General features: G+C 31.1%; 2 non-coding genes across 2 annotated transcripts; both read right to left on the bottom strand.

The window, feature by feature from the left end:
* Nucleotides 1-10,851: 10,851 nt before the first annotated feature.
* On the bottom strand, nt 10,852-10,924 carry TRNAR-UCU (transfer RNA arginine (anticodon UCU)). Its single transcript has one exon. It is a non-coding gene; the product is annotated as a tRNA-Arg (tRNA).
* A 77-nt stretch (nt 10,925-11,001) lies between these two features.
* TRNAE-CUC (transfer RNA glutamic acid (anticodon CUC)) lies at nt 11,002-11,074 on the bottom strand. The gene has a single exon. It is a non-coding gene; the product is annotated as a tRNA-Glu (tRNA).
* Nucleotides 11,075-12,174: the final 1,100 nt, after the last annotated feature.

The following is a 12,174-nucleotide window of genomic DNA, read 5'->3' as shown; positions in this document are numbered from 1 at the left end:
AACTAGAATGTGAGGACATATAATTTACGTGATTCAATATGATGGCCTGCGTTCATGAGGCAATCATAAGAAACTAATTCATTATTTAGAAAAAGTCACAAGAAACATCCTTACTTATAGAATATATGTGGTTATAATAATGTCTCAATTCTAATTTGTGCAGGGGAACATTGGCAGGCGGAAAAAAATTGGTTGGTTATGGGGATTGCTTGAGAAATGCACGATCACATTCCTAGAATGGGGGAGGATGGATGGCATTGATACAAAAAAGGCAAATTTAGAGGGCATGGCTCGTGGATTGACCCTAATGTCCAAGGAAAAAATTAAGATTCATTCAATTTGAAACAATGCTAAGCATCTAGATCACATCTTTCCTCGTTTGATCTTGACTCCTTGGCACTCACAACATATTGTTCAAGTTGTTACCATCTTAGACCAGCTAGGAGATACAAAAATCACACCTTTCCAAGACCACAACATCCAATTGTGGGCAGAAACAATTGCAGAAAAAGGACCTAAATGTACAAATTTGTCGACAAAACTCATATCGCCCCAAGTTTGTATTTGTAGTTCTATTTTTTCGATCGATTTTTCGGTAATATATCGCCAAATTCACCATATTTACAAGAATTTCATTCAGTTTTTCACCGATTTTTCATTTGATTTTTGCCAAAGTGACATAATCAGTCGACAACAAAATGTGAAGTATGAGTCATACTCAACATAATTGTATAATGAATTGTAGAGTTTAATATTTCTTTTCACCAGTTGTGTATTTGTATTCTCTTTACATGTTTACATTAGTTTATATGAGTTTTCCAAACTTCCAGTTTTGGCCGCATATAGCCTGGAATGTGCCAATCAGAAACTCTAGATTAAGTGATGTTTTAGGCCAAAATAGTGCTCCCGAGTCCCAGTGTGTTTATTGGCCTCAAATTAGGCAACACAATAAAATTCAAGCCAAAATGACCTTAAATACCCCCCGAAACTAGGGGTCAAATTTTTGCTGACAGCCCTGCCAAAAGTCGCCGACATATCAGCCGAATGTCGCCGTGTCGTGGTGCTACCAGTCACCGACACGATGACACTGTCCGATATGTCGAACCTTGGGTATATTACAACATTACTCTTGCTATTCTTATGAAGAATATTTGAAATCATGAGGTAGTAATATACCAAAAGGACCCTATAAGTGATATAGCCCATCTAACTCAAAAGCCCTAATTTAATATTTGAGTTCTAGTCCACTTGGTGGTGGCTTAAGAGTTTGATTTATGAAGCATCTCCTTCCTTTTCACTCAAAACAAAAAAGACGAATAGCTCCTAAATTTTGTTTATAAGTACCGGGGGAAAATATCAATACTTAGTTTATTTTACATTTATATAAAAGATCGACAAAGAAAATAAAGTACAAAAAATGTATTTGTGAGTAGCAATATTTGACTAATATATGAGTCGGATCCACATCATCCACGTGGATATTACATGAAATTACACAAAGTTACAGACACAATAATTTACATAGTTTGCTATTCCAACATCCAATTAGGTGTAATGGAACTCCGTTGAAATTATATAACTATTATAATGCTTAGATTTAATACTAAGCCTAACTTTGCATCCAAAATTAGATACTTTTGTACAATCTTTTAGCTTACACTCTTAATCTTTACAATTAACCTGCTACTTACAACATTAAACTAATTACAATTCATTTAACACTTGAGATCACTTCTCTTTATGTCTTATGTTTCATCAAATTAACCCCCCAAGTGTAAATTGGGGCGGTGGATGGAGTTATTCATGTTTCAATTTTTTTTCTTTGTCTTTTTTTTTAAAAAACACAATGGACAATGTCATCCATGGAGGTACCCATGTGTCCCTACAATAAGCAATGACGAGAAAGGTATGAGTAAGAGATGAATGAGAAAGCTAAAACCAAGTCATATTGTTATTATATATGGGATGCACAAAATAAAATTGTTTTCTTTGACCATGATATTTGCTCTAAGTTTGTACCTTCAATTTTTTTTTTTTTTTTTTTTTTTTTTTTGCCGTAAGACAATATTATATGAAAGCAATCACTAAAATCGTTCTCCTCAACTTACATGATAAAGTCTATCTCATCATCACATAAGGCAAAGAATGTATCCTATTTTATTTCCCAACTGACATGGCTTTATACTTATTTTCTTACTTTGTGGATTGTAAGTACTACTAATGGTTCTTTAATGTGTGCTAATTGGTCACTTTTACTCCTTTTTTTTTTGTGGGATCTCATGTTCATTCAAATCAGCTTACATGCACCTTGACTACATCTTTAAGGGAGCTTTTAATTAATATAGGTAGGGCTTCGCCTCTATATTCAATTTCTTTGACTTTAGAAGCCAATTAAAGATGTTTTATATGTTCAAATATATCATGAAAAAAAATGACATTAACAGTGCTCTTAAAACCTTTATATAGATTGTTAAAATCTTATTTAATAAGTTGAAAAAACCTTTTCTTTTAGTGATTAGTTTATTTTAATGAAATTTAATTAATTTGATAAGTGGTATCAGAACAAATTTGAGAAAAATTAAATGTTTGAAAAGAATAATATAAACTATACAAAGAGTCGGCGTAATTTCAAAGTAAACTTATGTAAAAAGAAATAGATGACGGATTTTTGTACTTCTTACGTAAAAGTTGTATGACTTTTTCAATATAACCGAAAAAATAATTTCATATGAAAAATCAACATGGATGTAAATAATTTGGATATTTTAATAGTCATTTTTTAAAAATGACACTCAAGTCCCAAACAACATAGTCTTATAAACGAAATAATTATAGGATAAAACTGCAAATGAGAACTGCCCCCAAACTCTGTTTGTGCGAAAGCCTCTAGCACTAAATTCGCCCAAGAACAAATTGAGAAAAATTAAAGGCTTGAAAAGAAAATTTTTAACTACAAAAATGGTCGACGTAATTTCAAAGTAATCTTATGTAAAAAGAAATAGATGACAGATCTTTGGAGTTCTTACATAGAAGTTATATGACTTTTTCAATATAACTAAAAAAATAATTTCATACGAAAAATCAACATAGATGTAGATAATTTATATATTTTAATAGTTAGTTTTTTAAAATGAAATTTAAGTCCCAAACAACATATACTTATAAACGAAATAATTATTGCGGTAAGACTACATAAGAGAACTGCTCCCAAACTCTGTTAGTGTGAAAGCCTTTGGCACCAAATTCGCCCTATAGAATCCAAGTAATATATTTACTAATATATTTGATGAATTATATTGATATAAACTTAGAAATCAAAGGAAATAACTACCAACTTCACTATATCATACAAATTTTATATATAAGTTTCACTACATTTATTTTTCCTCCCTTGTATCAAATGAATAATTTATCCAACATATTTATAAGATATGTCAATTACATAATTTAAAAGTAGACATCACATTTTGCATAGATGACCATGGTCAAACTGTCTTTAAAGACTTTGACTAAACTCACGTTTATCACGTTTAAAATTTAAAATTGTGATAAATATGACTTCAAAATTTAACATATGTGAACACATGTACAACCATAGTTGTTACATATTAACTTAGTTTACTACATGATTAATCACCATTGCTATACTATAATTTTTTTTGGTAAACAGTGCTTCATTCAGAGAACTAAAAAAAAATACAAACATGTACAACTGCATGAGTACACAAGGTTCGAACCGAACCAAGGAGCGGCAAATGACCAAACTGTCGTATATGCAATAGACATGGTCAGCCAGGGTAAGGGTTGGGTCAAACCCAAAATGGATCACGTCCACAAAACCCTTAGAACAAAAACACCAAAAAAACACCAACACCCACATAGGGGGACAGATATACAACACCCACATAAGGGGACAGACGTACAACACCCACATAGGGATTGCTATATTGTAACCACCACTACTATAGTGTAACTTATTTACTATATATATAACCACCATTTTTTAATAACAAGTCATTTTTCACATTTTTCAAAATATAATTTTTACTTTCAACATGCCCTTCATTACCATTTTAAGATTCACAAATCCTATAGATTTAATATGTTCCCTAATGTGAGAAGTTATGTCATACACTTTAGCTAAAAGTGTCAATGATCTTATAGTAGAATAGACTGCTTGAAACTTGTTAGTAGCCTTTACAAGTTTAAAAGACCGACATCATTGAATTTAGCCTCACTATTTTGGATATTTAGCATCATGGCTCATACTTTGGAAGTTCTACTTTGTCTTATATTCTTAAGTATATTAATTTTAGCCGATCACCTAATAAGGAAGGCCTAGTTGGTGGTATGTATGGTGCGCTGACTTATATCCACTCCTTGGCTTCAGAACCTTTGTATGTCCATAGCTTTAGTTTAGTTGTCTAAATAAATTTGATTTCATATAAAAAAATAAAAAAATTATCGTCATCATCATATCTCCCTTATTTTCATATTTAAAACATCATGAATTGTATAGTAAAATCTATCAAAACTATTATATTATTTTTATTATCAATAAAAAGTTAGAACATTAAAACAAATGAGCAAAAAATAAGAAATATTTTATATCTAATATTTAATGTAAATTTAATCGAAGAATGAGAAACGCTCTAACGCAATATTATCGAATATAATGGTGTTGATCCAAGAAGTATCCCTAATTGTTTGGTGGGTGTCACTAACGCATGAAAATAGAACCATCTCTTATAAGATCCAGACATAATTCATTTGTAAAGCATATGATACAACCATAATATAGACGATCTATTGTGACAAGACAATCAGTTTTCGTGAAATTTCAAGGATTACACTTTCACACACTAGAGTAATATTTGAACTATATTTTATGTTGTACTAATGTGTATGGTACGATGCAATTAATGACGTAAAGAATGATGATATAAATGCATTATTGAATTCATCTTTATTTGACATTTTATGTATGTTTGAAATGCATTTCTTTTAGAGTTTCCTGTGCCTATAATCAAAAGTCTCTTGGCCTGTAAAATCTCAATAAATATTAGTGTTCCTTTCATTCAATATTAATTATTATTTTCAAAACTATAAAAAATTTAATTCCATAAAATTCTAACATTCATTTAACTATCAATATATTAACATCATAAGGTAGGATTTTCACATTTCGTGAGAGTGAAGCCATCATTTTGACTATTCACTATGGTTAAACATGGATATCACATTAATCACATAGAACGATTTGTTATTAAAAATGACAAATCCAATACCGAAGGCTTCTACACAAGCAAAGTCTATAGCGGGAGGGGGCAATTTTCCTATGCAGTCTTACCCCAACAATTTTTATTGAAATGCTATTTCGATGCCTTGACCTCATGGCTATAATTGTGGTCCATCAATTTTCTGTCAATACTCACCCTTATAGAACACTTTATTATTATAATATTTAATTAAATAAGATATTTAATCTTTTAACCACCTTATCTTTGTGAAATGAAAATTCTTATTTATATTAATAAATTTGTCATATTGTCATGGTAGGCAACATAATTAAACAACATTTTTTTTTTTTTTTTGATGAAACCAATTATGTATTTAAACTTGAATCTAAGAGAAAAATACAACTTGAGTTATTTATTAAAAATAAACTAGTAAAAGAAAATGAAGATTAATAGAGAAACAACTTTTCATGATTTTTAAGAGAATTATATGCTTGTATGGCAAAATAAAATTTCCAACTCCATCTCTTGTAAAAATTTTATACTTTTATGTGAGAATTTGTGAGAAAGAAAAATAATTTTAAAAAAAATGTTTGCTTGTTTAAAAAAAGGAGATACTGAAGAGACAATTTTCCATAATTTAAGGGAATTGCCTATTTATTTGGCAAAACAATTTTTTCCACCTCATCTTTAAGGAATCATTTGTTTGCAATAAAGAAAAGGGGAGGGAAAGATAGATACATGGAATCCATTGAGAGTGTAGTGGAAAAATAGAAAAAGAAATGAAATAATTTTGTAGAAAAGTTGAAAATATGAGTCTCATAATAATTAAAATAATTTTTTTCATTATTATTTTTTCCTACAAAGTCTCATAAAGTATAGAATTTTAAAAGAAATGTGATAAGAAAAGTGTTCAACACATAAACAGACAAAATCATTAGGGCATGTTTGGTTGTGTGAATCCAGGGATTTGAAATCCCAACGGATTCATGAACTGGTTTTTTGACCATGTTTGGTTGGAAAACATGGGGGCGGTTCATCAATCCAACCATTTCAAAATTTAGAGTAAAAATGTAAATGAACTGAGTCCTGGGTTTTGGGTGAGATGAATAGTATTAACCCTATGTATAAAGGGGGTTGAATAAGATGATTCACGTTTGACAGAACAACACTCGAATGGCAAGGAGCTCTCAAACAGTCTTCTCTCTTGACACCCGTCTCGAATAGTCTTCAACTCTTGAAGGTGAGTTGAAGTTGGTTAAAAAAAAGTTGAAGTTTGTTGTTCTTGATGTTCTTATTCAACTTTTCTTCTAGTTTCTCTGAGTTTTTTTTTTTTTTCTCACGGTAGGGTTTCAAATGACCGAAGGAGAATTTGTTGGTCAAAGGTACTTTGTTTTCTGAAGTTTGAAGATGAGGTTTAAAGCTGATGTTTTTCATGTCTTTTATTTGTTTTTTTGTTTTTTTTTTTTTTTCTTTCTATTTCTCTAATATTTTTTTCGCTAGGGTTTCGGAGTGACATTTTCTTACAAAAGGTGTTGGTTGAAGGTGCTTTGTTCTTTGAAGCTTGAAGGTGAGTTTAGCTGTTGTTCATCATCTTTTTTTTTTTTTTTCATTTATGTTGTATAATGTAAAGGTGTTTATGTCTTTTACTTCTCATTAGGACAGGACAGGACAGGACAGTCTTATGTATATGTTTGAGGGGTAGTTCTGTCTTTTCAACCTTATGTATATATGCTTGTCATTTGGGGGTTTAGGGTAACACACGATCATTTCATTCTCTTCTCTTCTATGGTTCTCATTTCCTTCTGATCTGCGAGAGAAGCCTTAGGGCTTGCTGTTGGTGCTTGTTGTTGCTGGTTCAAGAGGCCATTCAAGTGTGATTTAGTGAAGCTTGCTTGCTTCTGAAGGTGTGAAAGAATCCCTGCATATGGTGTATTCGGTTGCCTTGAAGAGAGGATAGAGGTGTTGCTTTAAACAGGTGCTTTCGTTCTTGTTTAGATTATCTTCTTCTTATCTCATGCTTGGGGCTTTTGTTGGGTAGATCTCATAGTGCTATAACCTTCTTCTCTTGACTATTGGATTATTGCATGTCTTGATGAGTTCACTACTCATCTTTGGATGTAGGTCTTAAGGACCGAACCAAGTAAAAATGCTAGTGTCTTGTTATTTCTTTAATTCTTGCTTCAATTCCGTTGCGTTTAGAGTTACATTGCTTAACAGTTTCGTTGTTGTAGAACTGGACTAGTAGGAGGCATGTCCTTTGTACCCTAGTTGAATCTTTGTTCTTCATAATTTAAAAGAATTGTCTACTAATTTGGCAAAACAACTTTTTCCACCCCATCTTTAAAGAGTCGTTTGTTTGCAAAAAAAAAAAAAAAGGGTGAGAAAGATGGATATGGAATCCATTGAAAGTGTAGTGGAAAAATAGAAAAGAAAATAAAATAATTTTGTGGAAAAGTTGAAAATATGGGTAGCATAATAATTAAAATAATTTATTTTCATTATTTTTCATTTTTTACAAAAGTCTCACACAAAGTGTAAGGATTTAAAAAAAAAATGTGGTGAGAAAAGTATTCAACACATAAACAGACAAAATGTTACTTTTTCTCATCCCCTTTTGTTCACCCCACTTCATATTCTTCACACAAATGGACTCTTAATGTTCATATGTCTGTAAGATAAAAATGGGTGAAAAAATTATACATTTTGACTCATTTGTTGTGAAATGAGAGACAAGGAAATAAAATGAGAATGAATAGTGAAAAAGTTTTTTTTTTTTTTTTTCCACCAAACATGGAAAATACATTTTACCACTCTAATGCTTGTTTGGTTGGATAATAGACAGGGTGGTAAGTTGTCAAAAGTATGATATATATAATTACACAAATATTATTTTACCTTTCAAATTTATTTGTTAGAGAGTATCTTGAATTTCATTTTTTACAATGTAGGTTCATTATTTAATATTAATATAATGAACTAATATACACTATATAATAAAATTTAAAAATAAATTATTATAAGTGGTAAATACTTTAAGGAATGTGATGAACAACAAAATTGAATAAATTTTTTTTTTTATTTGGATAAAATCGATTTTCATGTCTAACCCATCATATCTCTACTAAGAGCCTATTCAATAAGGAGTAGTTGGATCATTTGAATTTTTCAAATGATTTTAGTAAATTTTAATGATTCAAACTAAAATATGACACCCTTAAGAGTTGTATAAGTTATTTAGGTATTACTATATTTATTTACACAAAGTCGTTATTTTCAATTATCAAGCTTATATTAAAATTGAATTTAGGTACTAAAAGAAATTATTAGCCACGAATTATCTAATTAATATAATAATTTTACTTTTACTGTTCATAAATAGAATTGCTAAGTTTTAAAAAAAAAATGCACATGTAGATGAAAAAATGCTATCATCTTCTATATTAATTGAAATCTATATTATAAGTTCTTTCCCCATATGGTTTATTTTCAAGGGATAACATCGTTGGTAGGGTTGAATTTTTCCACTATAACACTATTCTGAAACTCCACTATTATAAATTTTTTAAGAGGTCCACTTTGGTAGTGTTCAAAGGTAAATATCATTCTTGAATGTATGGTAAAGGAGGTGTTATAGTCAAGGAACGAACTTTCGTTCGTTTCGCTGGTGTTCATTGGCGGGCGTCCGCAAACCAAGCAAACCAAATTTTCTCGACGATATTTCGCCCAAATTCACCGGAAAAAAGTTCATTGGTTATATATTATATATATAATACACACCCACACGTCAACGTCAATCTCTATGTAAAATTTTAAGAGCATGAATAATATTAGTTTGACTTTTTTTCTCTGCAAATCATTAATACAAAATTTGCAAAAATAACAAAAACTCTTCAATGAGTCACATTATGTACTTAAAACACTATTCTGAACCTCCACTATTATAAGTTCTTTCCCCATATGTTTTACTTTCAAGGGATAATATCGTTGGTAGGGTTGAATTTTTCCACTATAACACTATTTTGAACCTCCACTATTATAACTTTTTTAAGAGGTCCACTTTGGTAGTGTTCAAAGGTAAATATCATTATTTCAGAGGCACCTCTTTATGGTAAACACTGCCAATGGCCTTTCAGACGATGACATGAATAGAAAAATAAACATTGATCTCAGTCTAAACTTGGGAATGGTTTTTCGAATGATTAGAACTTGGATCTTAAAAGAAAATATCCTTTTTTGCAATTTCTTTCTTTTTTTCTTTTTTTGTTTTCTTTTTTTGTTCTTTCTTTCTTTCTGTGCGCCCTTTTTTTCACATGGGAGAAAGCAACGACTTAGTCATGCCTTGAAACGCAAGTAAAGAGTTTTCTTGAACATCAATACTTAGGGTTTTCAAATGGCCACTGATCCACTTGATCGAGCATCTGTCAACAGTGGAAAGAAGTAGGCCTTGTAAAAGGAAAAATCTGTCTTCCTTATTGAAAGCCACCAGCGAAGTGGAGAAGGAAAAAACGAAAAAAAAGACGAACAGAGGAAAGTGAAGCCGATTGAGAAGGAAGAGGAAGAAATAGTGAACGAATAGAGGAAAATCTGACTGCGAACGTGCGAGATTTGAGCGTACTTCTTTTCTTTCTCTTAGAACCTTTAACCGGCAATAGAAGGTTAATTAATTAACCTATAAATAATAGGAAGGAAAATAGAAATCTTAATGAACGACTCAAATTTAGTAAACAAATCTAATGGTAGAACCGCTTACCTAACCTTTTCACACGTCCGTTCAGCTACCACCTTCTCATATATTATATATATACACACCCACACGTCAACGTCAATCTCAATGTAAAATTTTAAGAACATGAATAATATTAGTCTGACTTTTTTCTCTGCAAATCATTAATACAAAATTTGCAAAAATAACAAAAACACTTCAATAAGTCACATCATGTACCTGCAAACTGCAAAACATTGATTGAAAATTTTACAAAAACACTTCAATGAGTCACATCATGTACCTAAAACACTATTTTGAACCTCCACTATTATAAGTTCTTTCCCCATATGGTTTACTTTCAAGGGATAACATCGTTGGTAGGGTTGAATTTTTCCACTATAACACTATTCTGAACCTCCATTATTATAAACTTTTTAAGAGGTCCACTTTGGTAGTGTTCAAAGATAAATATAATTCTTGAATGTATGGTAAATGAGGTGTTATAGTCAAGGAACGAACTTTCGTTCGTTTCGCCGGGTTCGCTGGGCGGCGCCCGGCGAAACCAGCAAATTTCGCCGATATTTCGCTGAAATTCACCGGAAAAAAGTTCATTGGTTATATATTATATATATAATACACACCCACACGTCAACGTCAATCACTATGTAAAATTTTAAGAGCATGAATAATATTAGTCTGACTTTTTTCTCTACAAATCATTAATACAAAATTTGCAAAAATAACAAAAACACTTCAATGAGTGCAAAACATCAATTGAAAATTTTACAAAAACACTTCAATGAGTCACATCATGTACCTAAAATTTTTTAAAAAATAAAATATTAAACTTGTTAAATCAAAATATTTATATTTTACTTTTTAATAATTCTGTGGTTTATGTTAGAACACGCCCGGTGGGACTCGAACCCACAATCGCCTGATTAGAAGTCAGACGCCTTATCCATTAGGCCACGGGCGCTTGATGTGCACATGTGTTCGATAATAATTTATTACTAAGTAATTCTGCCAATAGAAAATATAGTTAAGCATAAAAAATTCCGTTGCCGGGACTTGAACCCGGGTCTCTCGGGTGAGAGCCGAGTATCCTGACCAACTAGACTACAACGGATTATACAATGCGAATTTATATAAATAAAATAAAATAAAATAAACTTCGAAGATAAATACCAGACAATTCCTAAATAAAGTTTGTAAAATCATCATAAAGTTGCTCAATTAGTAATAACCATCCTCTTAGTGAAGAAATAAACGATTCTAACTTCTTCTTTTTTTATAATAAATTTAAGTTTTATATAAAAAAGTTTCCTAAGAGTGTAATCGAAATGCAAAAAATAGAGACTTGTGATCACATACCTCCCAAAAAAATAAAGCGGTTAAAGGCCCAAGTTCCCTAGGGGAGGTTTTGAGTTCGCACTGTTCGGGCGGCATTAATTATATATATATATAATCTCCTTTGAGGATATAATTGTGGTGCGCGTAAGCTGGATGAACCTCATCAAAAAAAAAAAAAAAAAAAAAAAAAAATTATGAAAAAAAATATTTCAATATCTGAAATTTTCCATCAACCATGAGAAATTTAAGGACAAGAACCAGTCTAGTTTCCATCCACACTCACTAATTGAAAATCAACCATGAGAAATTTAAGGACAAGAACCAGTCTAGTTTCCATCCACGCTCACTAATTGAAAATCACATAATTGAAGGGCCTGAAATGAAATGCCACAACTCTTTTTGTTCTCGAGGCTTAGAAGAAATAGAAGACTCTGAAACCAACATGCGATTAAAAAGGAATTTGAGGTGATGACTTTGAACATAAATGTCATTCATTATTTTATCTGGTCATAACAGAAAAAAATATTTTAATAACTGAAATTTTCCATCAACCATGAGAAGTTTAAAGAGAATAACCAGTCTAGTTTCCATCCACGCTCACTAATTGAAAATCACATAATTGAAGGGCCTAAAATGAAATGCCACAACTGTTTTTGTTCTCGAGGCTTAGAAGAAATAGAAGACTCTGAAACCAACATGCGATTAAAAAGGAATTTGAGGTGATGACTTTGAACATAAATGTCATTCATTATTTTACGTGGTCATAACAGAATCGGACTGTAGTGGATGTCAGTAGAATATTAGGTCATTGATTGAGAGCTTGGTCTAAATTCTTGTGAAGTGTTCAAATTAAGCAAAACAAAGGGGTTTATCATT

This window comes from Hakea prostrata, chromosome 8, assembly GCF_041222555.1.
Source record: "Hakea prostrata isolate BN-2017 chromosome 8, UWA_Hpros_2, whole genome shotgun sequence".
NCBI classification, from domain to species: Eukaryota; Viridiplantae; Streptophyta; class Magnoliopsida; order Proteales; family Proteaceae; genus Hakea; species Hakea prostrata.
The sequence above is the reverse complement of the archived record's forward strand: the minus strand, read 5'-3'. Positions and strand labels throughout refer to the sequence as shown.